We start from the raw sequence: 21,493 nt of genomic DNA, 5'->3' as shown, positions 1-21,493 counted from the left end.
TTCTTCAAAGCACTGTGAGACAAGTAAAACTGGGTAGATAATAATAGGTAATATTTATAAAGCTCTCACACTGTCCAGGCACTGTTCCAAGGAATCTACAGATGTTAACTAAATACAATGCTATGAGATTGCACAGGAGTTAAAAGTTTTCCTCTACCCTCTTAGGGTCCCTGGCTGGGTCAGAAAATTCAACTAACAAAGAGGTTAGCAGGAGAAAAGCTTACAAATTTTATTAAATTTTTACATGTACATGGCAGCCTTCATTAAAGAATGAAGACCTGAAGAAGTGACCAGAACAGGAACTTTTTATACCTTTTAGACAAAGAAATGATAAATTTGTGAATAATCGACAAGACAAAGGGGTTTGGGATAGGGATATTAAATGGTGAAGAAGTCACTGGAAAAACAGGGTTTAGTTAAACACGGTTTGTTTGTATGGATTCTTGGCCCCAAATTCCCCATCTCTGGTGATAAGAATGTCTCCCTTCCTGGCACAGGAAGGACATCTTTCACCTGGGAATTTCAGGACTTGATTCAGGGAAGAAGGGTGAAGAGGGAGAGGTTGAGTGACCTTCCTGCTTCTGCTGTCTTTTTAAATTTCTTCATCTTAAGATATTTAATATGCCAAGATGCCATATTTTGGGGTAGCATATCCTGAACTTCATCACTGTTATTATCTCCATTTTACAGATAAAAAAACTAAGGCAAAAAGAGATTAAGTAACTGGTCTGAGGTCGCAAATCTAGTTAGTTGCAGCACCTGGTTTGGTAGTCTGACTCTAGAATCCATACTCTTAACCATTGTTATGAAAAAGATACAGAGAGGGTGATACTATGGTATAATAAGAAATATATTTGGTCTTTGTCCCTGGTTTCTGGCAGAGCTACTAAAATCCTTGGAATTCCCTGGGAGACAGGAATGTCATTTGTTATTCATAGCAAGCCCCTTTGGAACACACCTGGTTTTATGCTAATGAAGTGGTTTAGAGTCCTGGGAAGGGGGTTGTGGGGGCTTGAGATTAAGCTCTTAACCTGTGGGATCTGACACTATCTTCAGGTACATAGTGTCATAATTGAGTTAAATGTGTAGGATACCCAGTAAGTGTCTGATAAGAACTGGAGAATTACTCAGTGGTGTTGGAAAACACCCCAGAAATACAAAAAACAGAGCTCAAATAATTAAGTTATTTAGTCTTGTTCTGCAGAAAGTACACGATAAAATCTGTCTCTTGCAGAATCAATAGCACTGTTTTGAATTTGACAAATTTTGAACAGATAGATTCAATTAAGAATGTAAAAAAATCTAACCTCAAGCTACAAAACCTCTTATGGAAATGTCTTTCATCTCCTCACCATCTCCAACTTTCTGATATGAAATCCCAGAAGTGATTAAATGTCATGCAACATCAGAAAGGTGGTATAAGGGCATAACAGGATATTCTGCCCCAGAGATTTTTTTATTGAGGCCACTACCAGGACTCTTGCGACACCATTGGACATATGGTGAGTGTCACTGAGGTAGCTCTTCACACCTCACCTACACCCATGGCAGTGTATGACACCGATGACAGGGTAGCTACTACCCTTCCCAGGCAGAAAAGGCCAGGACTTTGTACAGTACATAGCTTTGCCTCTGTAAATTCTAGCCACATGTATCAAACATGCTTTCAGGAAACATACCAACTTGCTTGTGCTACACAGCAACATAGTCTCCCAACATTGCAAGTTGTCAGTGTATTCCTTTTCCTTCTCAGCCAGCTTTTTGAACATTTTGTTTAGTTTTTAATTTTAAGAACTAAAGAAAAATGCATGTCTTAAAATTGTTTAATTTAATGATTTAGAAAAAATAATTTTAAAAAGGAAAATAAAGAATTCATGTACTCTAAAATGATTTTCGTTATCTTTTTTAGCATGAACATATTGCAATTGACTTTGGAAAACGAAAACACTTTTAATACCTCTGATTTTTATGCTTAAAACATCGTTTACCAAGCGGTTAACAAATTTTTCTCCTAGACATACCATTCTAATTTTCCGTAAAGACCAAAGGAAGAGCATTTTAATTATAGCAAGTACTCATTAAATGCTTGTTTAAAACACTTTGAAAGTCAAAGGACATTGTGATCTTTCTAAGAAATAAATCTGTCTGTGTTATACTCTGTTTCAATGTTTTCATGGCTCCCTACTGCTCTAGGATAAAGTCTAAATTCCTTAGCTTAGTATTTAGGGTAAGCAGGAGCCATATCACACCAGACCTTTGAAAGAACGTGCTAACTCCTTCTTCTGGAATGCCTTTTGCATCCTCTCCCCATGTCCTTCCTCTGGCCTCTTCCTGCTTCAGGTCTCAGTTTGGCACACTCTGTCTTTCCTGACCTATTAGGAAGACTGAGTTGGTTGCCCTCTTACATGTTACTAGTTTACACATTCCCTGAATATAGAGATTATAATTTCACTGTCATATCTAGCACAGTGCTGATACATAGTCTATGACTGATAAATATTTGTCCAATCAATGAATAAATAACATGATGGAGATTATGAAAAAGGGGACAGAAGACTAGATAAGGTCATATACTTCTACATATCCAGTCAAATTCCATCCAAGGCACACTCTCCATCTGTATTTTCCCTTCAAAATATTCTAAATTTATCCCACAAACAGTGGTCGAAAGTCTACTCTTTGCCAGGTACTGTTCTAAGTCTTTGGGATACACGTAGATGAACAAAACAAAGATCCCTGCCTTATTGGAATTGTATATTCTAACAAGGAGACTGCTGATAAACATAATAAATAAGTAGCTATATATGATGTTAGGGGATCGTTATTATGGGGAAAAAGTAGAGTAGCAGGGGGATCAGAAGTGTGGGAAGACAGAGTCCAGGTTGCAATGTTAAGTAAGGGAGGTAAGTAAGCCTCACTGAGAGGGTCACATTTAAACAAGTATAAAAAAGAGTAAGCAAGTGTCCCCATGAATGCCCAGGGGAAGAATGCCTAGCCAGAGAACAGGCAGTGCAAAGGCCAGACCTGAGGATGCTTAGCTTATTCTAGGAATAGCCCAGAGGCCAGAGTGGTTGGAACAGAGTGAATGAGGAGGATGGAGGGGAAGGTGAAGGCAGAGAGGAGATGGCAGAGGCTGGCATGCTGGGGCAACGGAGAAGAGCCTAAGTTCTACTCCAGGTGAAATGGAGAGTCAGTGCAAGATTGTGGGAGAGGAGCAATATGACTTGGCTTACATTTTGAATATCTAAGCCCCATTTGGGGAACAAGTGCTATTTTAGTAAACAAGAAAATGGTCTCTCTTAATTGATATCCTTTCACATCCCTTGAACAACTTCTTGTGCAGCCAATTCTGTGCCAAAGGAAAAGTGTCATCCTGTAGGTTTGAATCTTTCTTACTTGGTATTTCTGAGTCAAGTTATCTTGGCACATAGGAGCATTATGACTGGTGGCTAGGATTTTCCCAAAATTCACAGCCAAGTTGATTTTTAGAACACTGCCTTAAGATGAAATACAGAAAAATGTAATTTTAATTTTGGTTTTAAAATATTATTTTAAAATAAGGAGTGATAAGAGTTCTTACAGCAAGGGCCACAAGATTCAAGATGCAGTATAAGAATTAAAATTACAACTATATAAATGTCCTGTGAAATGTTACAGGATCATTGAATCAAAGGTTCCTTGTTAACTTTTGGAACAACAGTAACATTAGAGAAATCGTCACTTCTGGACCCTTGTCAGTTTTTCTTATATCAGAAGAGAATGTATAGGTTTCCTGGTTGAAGGCTGAGACTTCAGGACTCTCTTCCAACATGGCCCAAGACAACTCTCCAAATAAGGCCACAGCAAAGAATCATAGACAAAGCTGCCTAAATTTTGATGCTTAGTTGAAAATCATCATCAAAACATTCAGCCAAAAACCTTACCAAGGTTATGCTACCAAACAAAAGCTTGCTTTAGAAATCAACACTCAAGAGTCTAGAACCCAGATTTGATTTCAGAATTGAAGAGCTAGCCACCAAGTTCAGAGAAGGTCAGAACCTGAGGACGACTTAGAAGCAAGCCAAGGCCAAGATCACCCTGAAGAGAAGATTCATATTAAGAAGACAGATGGTGTCATAGCAGCTATACCTCCTCTAATTCACACACCCTCATCACAGCATTTACAAACAACCCTTATCCTGGGATTGATTCCAGAGAGCAACTTGCTAAGGAAATTGGGGTTCCAGAGTCAAGAGTCCAAATTTGATTTCAAAAATCAAAGATCTAGATTCCATGTCCAGAGAAAGAAAAGAACTTGATGAGCCCTTAGAAGAGAAACAAGACCAGAAACAAGATCTCTGAGATGAGAGAGTTCAAGGTATAGAAACTTCACAAAATGGCACCAATCTCACCAGCGACTGTCATTTCTTTGAAGCCAGAAGATGGACCAAGAGAGAAATTCAGTGTATTTGATGTCATCAGCCTGGGCTCCAAAACTGTCTCACTCATCCTGGGATCGTGCCTTTCTAAACATACTTTCAGCTTCTTCAGAAGCTGAGCCTTCTGGAGATGGTAAATGACTTCAGAAGGCAGACAGATACAAAGCACCACACAGCTCTACCCGCAGAGACTGGCTCCACTGTTCAGCAGATGTCAAGAAAAATGAAAATAAACATATTCATATCATTTTTTTAAAAAAAGAGAATGTATACATTTATTGGAACTAGTCCTAGAAATGTTTTGACATCAGCCAAAAGGAAAAGTCACATAAAGGCTATTTTTAAGTAAACTAGAGAATATTTTACATAAGCAGACTATAAATGGCTAATAAATCTGAGGAAAAATATTTAACTGCACCAGTAATCAAAGAAATGCAAAGCGATCATGAGGTACTTAAATGAATTTCAAGGAGGAAAAGAAAAAAGGAAAAAGAAAGAGAGAATATGAGAATATTTGGGTGAAAATATAGGAGTTTAGTGAAATATATTCTCCAACTGCTTGGGAGTGAGAACGGAGACATTCTCACACTGCTGATGAACAGAAAGCAATTGTGATACTGTGCGTTATAAATTTGAAAAAAGATCACATTTTTTGACCTTGTACTTTCACTCCTGGGAAGCTTTGGTTAGGAAATGATGTAAGAAAAAAAAAAGTTGAATTGTGGCTTTATTTAGAGAGAAATTGTAATCTCCCAATAAAAGAAAGGTTAAACAAAATATTTTAAATCCATATTAAGCAATGTTACACAATTTAAAATATTTTATGAAAAATTAATAATATAGCAAATACTTATGATATGATAAGTTTGATACCGAATGAAACAAGGTTCAGACACATGATCTCAGCATATACAAGTATGTGATAGAAATAAAAACTGGGTTTTTTAATATACACTAAATTGCTAACAGTGGTTATCTTTGAATGGTGGTATCACAGGGGTTTTATTTTTCCTTATATTATTTTCTTATTTTTGTTATATATTTATTTTTCCTTATATTTTGTACACAGCTTTTATAATACATAACATGTAAATATTTCTGATGCTTTTCTATTTTAATATAAATTGTGTATTTTAATATATAAATCTATTTAATGTTTTCTGTATATAACTTTTCAAGATTATTTTTAAATAAAATAAAAATATACTCAGAAAATAGCTAAGCAGTAAAAAGAAGTAAAATATTTTGATCTTGTCAATGGTATGAAGTGGATACTGGAATATAGTACAGATCAGAACAATTTAATGGAAGTCAATTATGAATTTTCTAGATGCCAAACCACTGCCATTAATTCGCTATCAATTTAAGTAAAATGAGTTAGTAACAATTTATTTGGTGACCACTCTAGGGTATTTTAACATTTACAAAATCTTTAATGAAACTGGTTTTATAGAGAGCCTTAGGATGGCCCATGCCTTAAAAGTGCTGTCAGTAAGGTATAGATACTCAGGACAAATATTTCGTGTAAAGATCAGCAAGGAAAAGGAATGTTTCAACAAGCAAAGGGGTCCAAACTCTAAATACCTACAAATGTCCTCACTGGGAAGGCTGGAAGAGAACTGACGCTAATTTGCTACTCTTAATGAACTTGTTGCCTAGGCATTACAGGTAGAAGAACATCATCGTTTTTCAGTTTGGGGTTCCACTCTTCTGGTAATTTTGTTCAATGATAGCCTTAATGTCAGGCTTGACACAAATAAAGAAATATCAGCTTCTCTTTTTCTGGAAGGCTGTTTATTTAGCCTTTCAAAGGCAAGCCATTTAACGTTGTTACTATTAGGTTGGTGCATAAGTAATTGCAGTTTTTGCAATTATTTTTAATCTTTTAAACCACAATTAGTTTTGCACCAATAATAGTGAAAACAGGTATTGATTCTTTTAAGAACACGTGCTTTTTTTTTCCCAATTAAGTCTTTGCTCTAGAAACTTTGGAAAATCAACACTTTTAGAGCTCCATTTCATTGTGAAGCAGCTGTGTTCAATGAGTTCAAAAGCATCCCCAAGATGGTCTCCCTTCTCCAGGGAGGTCTCATCTCCAGTGGGCTTATTCTCTACACCTTGGTGTCCCAAATTGTTCCAAACTTCCCTCCAAAGCAAGCTAAATAAGTGGGAATTCAAATCGCTGTTCAGACGAGTGTATTTTCCCTCCAGATTCAAAGCCTGGTGAGTATAATGGGCATTCGGAATAGTCTTCTTCAACAAAGCCACATTAACACTTCAGGGACACGGCTTAGCTCTTAGGAAAGGTAATTTCCTAGAAGCACTCACCTACTTCGCCCAGGTGAGCAGTTCCCTCCTGCAAAGATTGTTTCTCATCCTGTACCACTCTTCCTTTGGTGCTTTTAAGTATTTTGTTGAAACCCTCCTCTCCAAGGAATTGGTACACTTGATACAAATTTGCTATTCCGTTTCCTAGTCTTTAGTTTGCTGGGAAGGGCATTAGGTTTTCTTACCAATGTTCACACAGACATTTAGGCTCCTTCCTTCAAGCAATGAAGGCCATAGTAGGAACCCCGTGAGGATTCCAGCAAGACACTCTGTATTCCAGAGCACTCCTACATCACAAAAATGACATAATTCTATCACAAGGTGGGAGAACCATTTTTACCGTTAAATTCCATACTTAGGCTGGAAATCACTGACCATGCTAGATTTCTTTTAAGAGAGTCAGTCTATACTGAACTTGTTGGAATATGAGCCAGCTTCCCTGGGAGCACGTTTGGAAGCGGATCCTACCGCCCCAGTTAAGCCTCAGATGACTGCAGCCTCATATGACACCAAGATTGAAGTTGCTTGGTTACCTGCATGAGATAAAGACGATATTAGAGGAAAGAGCTGGACTTGAGCAAAATTGTGACATAGGCCAAGGGTTTCTTCTGAGGATCGACAATCTGCCTCCCCATTTTTAGCCCCTTCTCTTGGGTATCTGTGATGAATCATTACCCCAAATAATCCGGACTAGCAAATTCATCTGAAAGCTCTGGGATTTAGGTAAGACAAGTTACTAATATTAACTCCCCCATTTTTCTATAGATAAGAAAACTGAGGCTTAGAGTCAGATGCCTAGCATAGAGTTATACAACTAGTTAGTGGCAAACACAGGACTTGAAAACAGGATTTTTGGTTTAAAATTCAGTACTTTTCCATGTGCCAGTGATGCCTCAACTAATATTGGTTTTATTTTTGTCTATGAATGACCTGTACATAATGGATAGTTGGCTTTTGCATCTCTTTTAAAATCAGAGAGGTTTATGGCTACTATTAATAACATCTACTTGATGCTCTAATTACCTCTATTTCAGGGTCGTGGTGAAGGTAGAATGTGATGAGATCTATAAAGCACTCAGTGCAGTGTCTGGGCAGTACAAGCACACTGCACATGCAGTCCTTTCCCTCCTACGCTTACCTATGGGAGCTGGTACCCAGTGGGTGATTCCAGGACAAAAGCTCATTGCACTGTTATTTCAGTGTAACTCTAAGCTAAAACTATGGACTTTTTTCTAAAAGAGTGAAGACCTGTGCCAATGAACATACAATTTTTGTTTTAATATTGGAACTAGTTTACTAACCTCTTCTCTGTTACTGATTTCCTAGCTGCCTTCTCCCTGTGCCCTTAGCAATCCACAATCCCAGGTTGTGAACTCAAAGAGCATTATCTTTCCTTTTCAGTTAACTTGGAATACACTAGTCCCTTCTGAGAAAGGAAAAGGTGTATCATTATCTGATTATTAAGACTATGGTCTTAATGATTAATATGCCATTCCTTTTTTAGGTGTATTTTCCTCTTAAAAAGAAGAACCAAGAAAAATAAACATTTAATGTAAAGGATTAAATATGTCATGGTGGAATTTCCACTAATGGACATGAATAGCACTTTTGTAAATTGGGGGAAAGGAGGCTCTTTTAGACCAGGAGAGAGTGTCCATCACATTATCCCAAAAAGGGCTGACTTCTTTGTTTTGTGTGCAGATGATCTTTTAAATAATAAATGGAATGACTTCAGGGAAGGAGCTAAGAACCTCATCTTTTCTCCTTTACTTGAATTGTTGACTTAGAGTCAACAAACCAAGCCTATGAAAGCATCGTGATGGGAAGTCAAGGCTTTGGGGGCCAGACAAATCTAGATTCAGATTCTCAGTCATGTACTAGCTGTGTGTTCTGAGGCACATCACAACCTGATCAGTTTTTTCCTTTGAAAATAGACGTAGCTCCTTGGTATGGTGGCTGCAGGATTAAATGAGTCAATACAGGTAAAACATCAACCCTGGCACTTCGTGTTCTCTACCTGGCTGCTATCACACCTTTGTTTAAAGTGTGCTCAGCACAAATACCTTTCCTTCTCTTCTTCAGGTAAAAGCTATGATTTCTTGGATTTATTTCCTAAAAACAAGGGAATTTCTAGGAACTGGCAGCAGTTAGGAACATGGGGAACAATTTAACAAACTTCCTACCCCCCTTTGCCTTCACTGCTCCAGGAAGTCAGAGAAAGCAATTCCATAGTAGAGATATTCTTCTGCATCCTCAAAACTTTATTTACTATTCAAAAGACTCCATAAGTTAAAAAAAGAGGAAGAGTAATTAGATCCACATCCCCTTTCCCCTTTTCCAAGATCTAAATTAAAAGTCATGACAAGATACCTGTGTGCTGCACAAGCTGCCAAAACTGGAAATTTACATCCCCCTTGACTTTGCGTTTCAGGAAATTTGATTTTGAGATCTAATTTTAGAATAACAAATAGTCCTTCGCAGAGTCCCAAATGTTCCTGGTTCCCAAGGAGTTGTAATTTCAGAGCTTCTCTATGAAAATCTAAATAAGCAATCTTTTCTTTTTTCTTTTTTTGAAATCACTTAATATATCAATTCTGTGAGAATCAAAATTAAAATCTTATGCAGAACTATCATTTAATTCTCTCTATAAGGCAAAATTTACTCTACCCTGTCAGGGCTCAGTGATTTTTACAAAGACCAAAATAAATCTATAAAATAAGTATGCACATAAAATTTTTTTAAAAAAAATTTTGAACTTGTCTAAAACCAAATTGTTCTCCGTATCTGAACTATTCACATAGCCCACACTAAATAATCTAAGGCCAGCAACTACCTGAATGATCATTTCATCAATAATTTCATGCGTGGTCCTACACTCCACTCAGAAGACAGCCTAACCTTGGGCACAGGTAAACCCTTAAAGCATGCTTTTCTATTGTTTCATCTTTTCCTCACATTCAGTTCAACAATGAGATCTTACTAAATGGTTTCAGCATCATCTGTCTTTTACTTTGGGAGTAAAAAAAAAATCCAGGTTGAACAGAACGTTACAACCGATACCTCAAAGTCAGTCAAAAATCCATATATTTTTTCCTGGCAGAACTCCTGACATTCAAGTGCTTCGAAACTTTCAAATTTATTGACAGAACTTTTATTTCAGTTTTTTCAGACTTCTTGTAGGACTTACATTCTGTGCCATTGAATTAAATTCTCTCCTATGTTGTTTTCTGGTAGTCCTCTTGCCTCTGCCATAAAGATAAACTTCTTGAAAGAAGAATTCATAGTGCCTTAAAGTGTTCTTGAACCCTCCACCAAGTCTAACCCTTGGAATTTCTGAAGTATTGAGAATTATAAAGGTGTCTTTGTTATGTTAATGAGGTGACTTTTGGAAAGCACCTAAGGATGGAAGCTGGTTGCCAATGGAGCCAACCATGTGATTAAAGGGTTGGAACTTTTAGTCCCACCCCTTGAACTCCAGGGAGGAGATTGGACTGGGAGTTGAATTCAACACCAATGGCCAGTGAACTAATCATTCATGCCTTTGTAATGAAGCCTCCAGAAAAACCCAAAAGGATGGGATTCAGACAGCTTCCACGCTGCTGCACACATAGAGGTTTAGGGAGAGTGGCACCTGGCGAGGGCTTAGAACCTCCGTGCTCTTTCCTCATAGTACTTTGCCCTATGCATCTCTTCCATGTGTCTGTTCCCGAGTTATATCGTTTTATAAGAAACCAGTGATTACTAAGTAAAATGTTTCTCTGAGTTCTGTGAGCTGCTCTAGAAAACTAATCAAACCTGAGGAGGAGGTCATGGGAACCTCCTATAGCCCATCAGTCAGAAGCACAGGTAACAACCTGAGCTTGCAACCAGTGTCTGAAGTAGGAAAGGGGCAGTCTTGTAGGACTGAACCCTTAATCTGTGGGACCTGATGCTGTCTCTGGGTAGCAGTGTTAAAATTCAGTTGAATTTTCGGACAATGAGCCTGTGACCAGAGCATTGCTTGGATGTGTGGGGAAGCACCCCCTTCACATGTGGGAAATTGGATCCAGGAACCCAAAGGATACATTCTACAGTTTTAACAATACACTATATAATGACATGTACCTACCATTTCCATATACTATAGGATAGTTTTACCAAATAGTTTTTAATATTATTAGGTTGGTGCAAAAGTAATTGTGGTTTAACAGGTTAAAAATAATTGCACAAATCACAATTACTTTGGCACCAACCTAATAAGAAAATAGCTATAACTCCTAATCACCTCAGGGTTAATTATATTCACACTATTGAAGATGTTTCTATTCAAATTAAATTCACATTTTATGCCTATTGTGATGATTTCACATATATTTTTGTCACTCGATTCGTAGCAACACCCTTTGGTAGGCATTTTTATCCCCATTTTCTAGATAAAGATATTGAAGCTCTGAACAGTTAAACAACTTTCCAAGGTCAAATAGCTAGTAAGGGGCAGGGCAAGAATTCCAGCCTAGGTAAAGCGGGATTAATTCATGCTGCAAAATTTATGAGTTGGTAAATGAGAGAAATGCTAAAATTAGTCCTTTCTACCATTTGTGTAGCTATTAAGGATGTAATTGAAAGCAGATCCAGATGGCAGAAGCCTTCCCAGGAGCAAGGTTTCCTTATACTATGGTCGAGGAGCAATGATCTGGAAGTGTTGCTGGGGAATGCTTGGTGCCCCGGTCCCCTCCCCTGGGGTATATGTTCTATATGAGAATCAACAACTGCAAGAGACATGTTGGGTCCAGGGAGAGCCAGGTTTCAATCAGGCTAGGGCTGGAGGTAGGAAGTATATTTGCCACTTACTATAGAGGTTCCATATGGTACAGAGAAAAAATCGATGAAGGGAGAAGGAACAGTGAGAGATTGTACGGGAAAGAGAAAGGACAAAGGAAAATGGGGCTGAGCACAGAAGCCAGGGAGGCTTACCTCTCAGCTAGTAATTAAGGACAAGAAGAATGCAAGCTGTGATCGGTTTAATTTATCACAGGTTTCCAAAAAAGATCCCTCCTTTAAGCCCTTGGTAAGTGTTGGAGTTGGCAGCCCCCACTCTGTGTCTGGAAAGTCTGCAGTCAACAACCTGCTCTCCATTTGCTCAGAACCACGCTGCTTTAGAGGGATTCTGATGCCTAGCGACCTGGCCTAAGGCACACAAGGTGGTTCTACCAGGTCCTCGTGGGTGGTGATCTGGTTTATGGGTACCGAGCATGGCCTGGGGTGATGCACAGGAAGGCTATTCCTTAGACTATTGGGCTGTGAGCTTGGTTCTGATGGAGTGATTATTGGAAAAGAACACAAGGTTTATGAGCAGGGCAATGACAATGAAAATAGCTTTTGAGAAGTATTCTACCCTTTCCAAGTGGAGTGTAGGGTCAGTTCTATGAAAAATTGTGTTGTAGGGGAAGTATACTCTTGAGTTTCCAAACTACCCTCTTTCTTCCACTTTGATGGCTTCCTCTCTACTCTCTCCCATGACTCCACCATCCATGCTGCCACGGCCCACCACTGGAGTTTCTCCCTGGGTATACTTGCATGCAAGCTTTTTGTCTCTCTGTACTCCATAAGAATGCATCCACTTTATGTCTAATCCTATACTAATGGACTCTGCTATTCTGATAATCATGGAATATGCATATTATAAATCTACTCCAACTACTTATCAGATGATTAAATGATCCTATAATACCTCCACCAAGTTTCATGTCATCCATGTTTGAACATATTCAGGGACAGAAAACGCACTACCTTAAAATGTAGCCTAGTTCTGGATAGGTCTGAGTGAGAGAAAATTCTTCTTATTGAGTTAAAATCCTTATATGTCTCTCAGAGTATAATTCCTCTTGTACAGGCCATCTCTTCAAATATCTGCACCTAGGTTTACCTTAGTAGTGCAGCTGCCAAATTGTATGTCCCTCAGACATTGAATGCCAATGGGGAAGGTGAGATCACAGTTCCCAGAGAAGAAATCTGCCTCTTCATGTTTTTAAAACCATATTGCACGCTTACTCCATGCCAGACTCTGGGCTAATTGTGAAGATTAAGTTAATTTGATTAATCCTCCCAATAATCTCAGGACAGAAGTATTGTCTTCTTTCTGTGAATGAGTAAACAAAGGCTTAGAGAAAAACATGATTTACCGTAAGGTCATGCTGTGTTTTAGAGGCAGAGCAGAACCGAAGCCCAGGTCATCCAACACTAAGGCCCATCCTCTTGCCACCACGTGACTTAGAGTGACCCCCTCCAGAGGAAAGGTCATTACCTTTCCAATGGAGCAATCAAATGTTAGAAGTCCAGACAGAATTGCAAGTCTGGAGGGACAATCTTCTCCTTCTCCTCCTTCTTCTTCTAACATTTCCAAAAAGCATAATATATAGGTAGATTATTATCTCTGTTACTTTCAAGGCCAAGATTAGTGTGACGCGATGGTGTCTTAGTTATGGTTAGAGATACTAACTACTATGATAGCAAATTCTAAATCTCGGTGGCTTAACACAAAAGTGTCTTGACACAAAGTCTAATGCAGGTGTTCCTCTTTGGCAGATGGCCTTCCATGTGGTTTGTTATGGGTTGGAAAAATTCATATGTTGAAATCCTAAGCCACAGTATCTCAGAACACGGCTTTCTTTGGAAACACGACTGTTGCAAATGTAATTAGTTGAGTAGACTGAGTCTCTAAACCAAAAAACATTGATTGTCTTTATAAAATTGGACATACGCACACATGCAGGGAGAATGTCATGGGATGTGAAGACAGCCATTTAAAGCCAAGAGAGGTGTAGAGCAGATCCTTCCCTCACGCCCTTAAAAGATTAACCCTGCCAACACTTTGATCATAGGCTTCTAGCTTCTACAGCTGTGAGACAATTTCTGTTGTTTAAGCCAATTGGTTTGTAGTACTTTTTTACAGCAACCCTAGCAACCAAACTCATGGCCCCCTAGGGCCATTTTTCCATCTTGTGTCTCTGCATTCCTCTCGAGACTTACCATTCTTTATTGGAGAGTCAGGATTGGCCCATGGAAGAAGGAAATAGCATGTGGAGGGTCACATAAGAGTTCTATGGGGCAAGCATGGAAGGCACATACAGGTCTTCTGCCTGCATTTCATTGGCAAGAAAGCAGTCACATGGCCAAACCTAACGGCAAGAGAGGCTGGGAAATGTAGGCTAGCTGTGTGTCTATGTGCTGGAATAAACACATATCAATAAGCATATACAAATCCTGCTCACAGATAACTTAGAGTAGAAAGAAACTGGAGGAAAGAGGCCACTTCTATTATAGGAGCCTGAACGGGAATCATCTTTCGCCCCCTCACTCCTTTGTCCATTCACCACATATTTACCAACAATGAACTTGGTACTAGAGAGAGAACAGGAAACAAAAGAGACATATTTCCTGCCTTCTAAGAACGTGCATTACGATAACCTATGAAAGAAAAGTGTATGTTGCATTGGAGAGCTTTTTAAGTATAACCCTAACTTAGTATGGGTGGTCAGAGAAAGCTTCTTAGAGGATGAGACATTTAAGTAGAAATAAGAATGAGCTACTGCTCAGCAATCCCTCAAAAATCCAACAAGATCTGAAATTTAAGTTGTTTTGGGAAGTTATTTGGTAATGAAACCTGACATGATCTTCACACATTTGGTGGAAAACCCTGATCTGAATGGTCCTGAGGTTACTTGTAATCTTTATCCATTGTACTCAGTGTAAATATTCACAGATCTTGCTAAGGAACTGTTGATATGTTTGACTGTCAAAATAGATCAAGGAATTGCCAGGATGCTGGACAGAGCTACCTGGAAATTGAAATGCAAGGGTGAGTTTTAATGAGAACAAAAGATGCCACAGATCGTCTTCAGAATATATTCCAGTCACTCAGGTTTATGGACTTCTTTAATGAATATTCTTCTAAAAGTTCAAGTAATTGAATTATTTCCATATCTCTGACATCAAAGAGGAATCATCAGTGATTCATCCAATACCTGGAGCCATAGAAAGAGGTGGGGAGCTATGCTGGGAGCAGCATTGAGAGTAGTACCTTCAGTGACCTTCAGGCTGGACCTGTGAGCCACCTTAACACAGATAGAGTGGACTTAGGATGTAGAGTGTCTGCTGGTTGGGGTCCTGCAGACAAAGGTAATTATTAGGGGCCGTTGTAATATGAGATTGTCTTCACCTCAGTAACTGTGGCACGGGGGAAATGACGGCAGCATTAGTTCAGCTTGCTTAGCCTTCCACAGATAATACCTGGGACCCACTATAGAAGGAAACATTAGTCCCAGTTACTCATTTACAAGATTCATACACACAAATGAGCAATGAGGAGGTCAGAGCCCCCTTGTGCTTCAAATCATGAAATCTGGGAAGTGACTGATGGACAGTAGAGTTGTCCACCAGATCGCTCTCTGTGGTCGTGAAGACGTACTATGATCTGTGCTCTCCAATGTGGTAGCTATGAGCCCCATGTGACTACTGAACACTTGAAATGTGGAGCCATTAAATTTTTTACTTTATTTAACTTTAAACGTAAAATTAATGGCCGCAGGTGGCCAGCGTCTACATTATTGGAAACTCAGGTGTAAAGAGTTACCCTTTTCATGTATAATTTGCACCATTGGAACACAGGGCTATTCCTATACTATTTTCTAGCTTTTGTTTCCTTGTAAATCAAATACACATAGCAACTGTGGCACAGTCTTGAAAGCACATTGACAGTAAGTTTTATTTCTGTAAGTTGATTTCCCATAGAAGAGTGTTCCAACCTGAAACACTCTCTTTGCTCTAAATGCTCTGCTCTTGAATACTTAACTTCTTGATGCCTTTAGTTTCCTACTTGGATTCCCAGATCCTTTGCAAGCAATGGAGAGAGTTTTCTACACAGATCTTTCCCTGTAACCATCTATCGTAAACACAACTTATTTCACCAGTTAAAAAAAGAATAATGTCTAATATCTTTTAAGCTACACAATCAACCCTCCAGGGGCATATGTAGATAGTAATATTTGAAATATTTGTCTCTGGAGTGTAGACTCCTTATTAGGATCATTCGAATTTTAACTAACCATCTTTGGAGTATGGATTTCTGATCAGGGCACTTCAGATCTTATTTAACTGCCTCTAGAAAGTACAACTGTGTACACATGTGGATACAGTGGTGTTTGCAATACATCGCAGGTAGTATAAGAGAGTGGTTGAGGGAATGAAGACTGGAGCTGTGCAGTCAACAACTTTCAAAGATCTGGCTCAAAGGTTTGGGAAATTATATTCTCTTGTCCACCTAACTCTGCCTTTTTAGGGCTATCTTTACCACTGTTCCCTATCACCTACCTTTACCCCAGATTCTTCCTGTAAAGCAGTATTCAAGAAAGTTAAGAGCAGAGCATCTGAAGTCAAGCTGCCTGCGTTTGAAGCCTGGCTCTGCCCCTTACTCTGTCGTGGTCTATCTTCTCTATGTCCTCACCTGAAAACTGAGGACCATGATATGACTATGCTATTAGGTTGTTGTGAGGATATGAAGTAACCAAAATCAAAGACTTGGCATCGTGCCTCCCACCCAGCAGTATCCAATGAACATTTAAAGAAAAACAAATGCATGTTTATGATGATGGGATTATTTTAGGCAGACCTATATAGGATAAAAGCCACAGTGCCCGGTCTCAAGGAGCTCAGGACCCAGTGGGAGAGACAAACAAGAAAACAGTAACAATGTCGTTGACCGGTGATCAGTTTCATGCAAAATGTATGCAAAATGTAGTACCTGGAGTAAACCGCCTGCCTAATTTTCATACAGACATATTAATACATCAAAGACCATCAGAAATTTCCAGTATCTACAAGGAAGATTAAGATACTTTATCATTAATGGTAATACACAAAGTAAACTTCAGCATAGGAAATATTTTAAAACAACTGGTATATTGGAAAACAATGCTTTCTTTTAAATGTTCCACATTAGAAAATTGTCTCTGTTGGATGCTGAAAACATTTTCCAGGGCCATTTTCCAGTTAGAACTGAGACTAATGTAAACAGTCCAACAATTAACTACATGCGGTTGGCCTTTCTGAGCTAAAATACAGTTGTTGAGCCCAAATCTGTAACTACGAAACACTTTGCCAGCCGCAAAAACAAGGCTGAATCATATTAGGAAACATATGGATTTCAGAAAGAGCAGAAAGTTTCATCTTTTGTATTCCTTTGCTTATTCCTTCTTTTAGTAGGTCATCTACCTTCTCTCAGCAAAGCTCAATGTTGCCATTTTCTTTGCCAAACACAGACATGAACTGAAACTTCAATGTGTGAATATGAACCACTGCACAAGAAAAGAACAAAATGGCCAATTTAATAAACCCTAGACAAGAGCTACAGTTTGTTTTTGAATAGAAATGGCAGATTTAGGATTATTAACCTGCTGATCTGCAGAAGCCTTCAATGTCTGTGAAGATTCAAGCCCATCATAGCTTTGACATATTGTTTTATATTTTGTCATGGCGAGAAAAATGATACATATCCATCATATTTGTGGAACATGATGGACTGCACCAAGTATTCAGGGTACAAGTATAAGAGTATTTTTCTTACACACCTTCTTTTATTCAAAGTGTGGAAAACCAAAAGCAGTAAGAACAAGTCCAATAATGACACTATATTGTTTTCCTAAATATTAATTTTTAATATTATTATAGTTAGTTTTGTTTCATTTTGTTTTACCTAATACATGGTTAGATTTAAAACCTGGAGAAAGAAGATTGATTTTTGAAGGCATAAGAAGTATGTATTTTTTGTCTTATAAGTGTCTTCATAGTATAATAATTCAAATCTATATACTCCTTTTAAAGTGGTTCTTTAAGAACATTACCAGAATCCTAACGAGTTCAATAGAAAACTTTTCTGTAGTTGGGGGTGGGGGTGAGGTTTATATGAGGAATGAAGGAAAGTAAAGAGATGCCAAGATAAAGAGCTTAATAGAAGCTGCGATAAAACACCCAATCTCTTTCTCATTTGAATCTGGACGTGCTACTGTGTGCATGAAGGTGAGAAAAAAAAATTAATTCTAGTTCAAATCATTTACTACTAGAAAACGTAATTGATTTTCATTTCGTAAAACATAATTAGGTATGTAAATATGGTTCATTAAGATCCAGATTTTTATACCTGCCTGTCCACCAGGGCATCAACCTGACTACATTTGCTCTCATCAGCTATTTCATTTTCACAGAGATTCACAAATGAAGAATCAAATTATAACTCTATTCTTTTGCAGAGTTAGATCTTACATGTTTCTCCCGTTTATTTTATCTGTGAAGGTAGCTTGAGAGAGAGATTAAGAGAATGTTGCCAGAAAGATCAAATAGAAAAATGAGTTTGTAATTTCCAGTCTCACTGAGTTTTATAGTCAACAGCATGTTAACCATTTAGGAAAAAAATTCTTCATCAGGTCCTTTCAAAAGTAATGCACAGGCCATGACTCCTTTCTAAACCACCATCTACTTGACCTCAAGTCTCCCCAAAAGCATCTCCTTACAACTAATATGCACACATTTACCATGGGCATGCATGGTGGTCAACCAAACTTGTCCACTGCAAGGATACACAGATGTGTATTGCATTCTAAATTAAATTTTAACAAAAGCTTGAGTGCCCACATACTAGATAAGCAGGAAGTTCAGTCTCTTATTCTTGAGGCTACACCTTTCCTTTCAATATCTAAGAAACCGCAGGGCATACGCAGTCTAATGGAGGGTTCAGTCTGATTTCCATATCCGGGCAGAGTTCAGCCGTTCACTGCCACAATTCTCATCAACACATGGTATAACTAAAAAAGTTGTCCCGTAAAATCTTAAGGCCAAAGAGGAATATTTGTGGCCCAGGTCTCTGGGGGTGGGGAGTCATGCCTTAGAGGAACCTGGACTATCATTTTGGACCTCTAAAGGTCCTTTCCTCAGAACCAACCATAGGCAAGGAGTCTTCTCACTCCAGTTCCCAGGTTCACAGTTTAATTTTAAACTAATCACCAAACTACCAGCTGTCCTAGGAGTGTTGTGTCACAAGAGGGCCAACTGCCCACTATTTGAAGACCCCTAACCAGCATCCCTTTTATCTTCTTAGGAATTTGAATATCAAGAGTGAGGCTGGAAGCTTCTCATTTTTAGACCCTCATCTACAAGGTTTTTATAGCCACTTAGGGCCCCAGACACTCACAGCAGTAAAGGTCTTCTAACCTTTCTCTGAGTACTCCCAGAGGGCCTACATTCTTCACCTTCTTTAGGGGATGAAGCCATGTCCCTGCCAATGATGATTTGCTTTTTCAAGGATGACCCAAAAGCCAAAACAAAACAAAACAAATAAACAAACAAACAAAAATAAAAGCTAAAGTTAAATATTTTTTTTTGAAGGGCGGCATCCCACTACTTTTCGGTTTACTGCTATATGATCATTTTTTTCCTGGCAACAGCATGTAAGTCCATCTTCCCTGTGGTAGATGTGTTCGTTTGCTCAGGCTGCAAAATACCATTGACTAGATGGCTTAAACAGCAGAAATTTGTTTTTTCATAGTTTTGAAAGCTGGAAGTGTGAGACCAAGGTGCCAGCATGATTTGGGTTCTGTTTAGAGCTCCCTTCCTGGCATAGAGATGGTCACCTCATTGCTGTATCTTCACATGACAGAGAGAGAAAGCTCTCTGGTGTCTCTTCTTATAAGAGCAGTGATCCCACTGGCCCAGGCTCTACCCTCATGACCTCATCTAACCCTAAGTACTTCCCAGAGGACCCATCTCCAAATGCTATCACATCGGGGATTAGGGCTTCAACATAAAAATTTGGGGAGGACACAAACATTTAGTCCATAACAGTAGATAAGCCTCATTGTCATTTTTTTTCCTTCTAACATTTAGAAGATGCTTATTTAAGATTTATTTCTGAGATGGATAATTTCAATCATAGTGAAACTGACCAACAACAAAATTTGGTTTGTGTTAGATCACTAATATTTTGAAAACTTAACTAGAAAGCAATCCACATTTTTATCCAAATCAACTTAACTTCAGCTTACATTTTTTTCCAATATGGCTTTTTAGAGAAAGATCAGAAAATATCCCAGCGTGGAAAAATAAATACACAAACATATGAGTACACACATAAACTGTTTATCTTCGTGCAGTTGGAAACAGAATATACAGATAAAATATTTAAAATTTCTGAAGTTTGCAGCCATTTCTGTCACCAAATAAGTCTGAACATTTTCATATCTCAGAATTCTGAGGTTTCCTTCATCATGAGTAAAGGTACCTGCAACTTCATTTACATGTAATTTCTATTTTACCTACTTTATGGGGGGAAGCAATATGAGTACTTCTAATTTGTAAAATGTGAGATTCATAACTGATTACAACAGGAAGTATTAATGTTAAAGTAATATTAATGTGAAATCACTACTACACGAAGGCTGATAGGAGATGACTAGAAGCAACATAATTCAACTTTTATCTATATGCAGCTTCCTAACAACTGAAATAATAATGATATCTTTTTATGCAACGACTTTTAGATAACCTAGAATAAAAATTGTTTCCTTAGTCCCCCTTTCTAAAAACATATACATCCATCAGAACTCATTCTTGTGTATACATTGGCAAGAAAAATTAGCATGATAGCAAATGTAAAATGTCTCGATAACTTTAAACACCAGAAAAAATGTTGCAAGGCTTCTTTTCTGCATTTTTTTTTTAAAGCTAGGTATTCCTTTAGGAGCTTTTAGAGCCATTATGCCATTTAGTCTTATAACCTCTCTGTAAGTGAGGAAATGCCTCAAGTATGGTATCAAAATGGGTATTGCCCAATGTGCAGAGCCAGGAGATGCGAATTGCCAACTATTTCACACACCCTCAGTCTGCTTGGTGTGCCACTAGTATTCTCTAAGCATTTCCATTGCTCCAAGAGTTTAAGTATGACAATTTGTAAAACAAATATGTCAATCCTAGTATAGGAGCGGAGGTGCTAATAAGAGGAGGAGCTTTTCATGTGTCATCTCAGATGTGTCAGAGACTAGTCATGGAACCAGGACTTGGAAAAAACTTCATAAGGTTTTAAATCTTTTGCCACTTTCTTCTATTTAGTGCCCTGTGTGCCATTCTCAGGGGCAGTAAGGTAGAGGGAGCTGAGGAGACTCCATTTCCACATCTAGACTCAGGGAAAGAGCAGCACCAAGGGTAGGACATCGAGCAGCAGCTACTGCAGGAGAGAAAGACAGGCAATGACTGGGCACTTTGTACACATCATCCCATTTAAAGAGTACAATAAGTCTATGAGGTGTAGGTATTATTATTTTCATTTTACAGATGAAAATATTGAGAGATGGCACCCAGGCACATACCCCACACAATTGGGGTTTGAACTTGAATCTGTCTTATTGTGAAGCCCAAGCTGTGTTCTCTATACCCTATATACAAATGTATTGCTTCTACTACATCTCAGAGACTTTTTTTTGCTAGCATAAAGCCACTTAATTTGTACTGCAGACTGTGCTTATATCATTTTTATGTGTCAAACAGATTCTCCTACTTTAAAAAAAAGTACACCAACTTGAATTGAAGCTTGAAAATCTGAGCCATTATCGTAAACCAAACGCTGCATGAAGTTCTGAAAGTGTACATGGAGCCGGCTGCAGAAGCCATAGATCTATGATTTTCTCCTATAGATATTTATACTTTTGTGACTATCATTGAAAAAT

At 38.4% G+C, this 21,493-nt stretch overlaps 1 pseudogene; it reads left to right on the top strand.

The window, feature by feature from the left end:
- The first annotated feature begins 1,544 nt into the window (after positions 1–1,544).
- On the top strand, positions 1,545–4,452 carry LOC117028846 (double homeobox protein A-like; annotated as a pseudogene).
- The last annotated feature ends 17,041 nt before the right edge of the window (positions 4,453–21,493 follow it).

Source organism: Rhinolophus ferrumequinum, chromosome 10, assembly GCF_004115265.2.
Source record: "Rhinolophus ferrumequinum isolate MPI-CBG mRhiFer1 chromosome 10, mRhiFer1_v1.p, whole genome shotgun sequence".
In the NCBI taxonomy this organism is placed as follows: Eukaryota; Metazoa; Chordata; class Mammalia; order Chiroptera; family Rhinolophidae; genus Rhinolophus; species Rhinolophus ferrumequinum.
The sequence above is the reverse complement of the archived record's forward strand: the minus strand, read 5'-3'. Positions and strand labels throughout refer to the sequence as shown.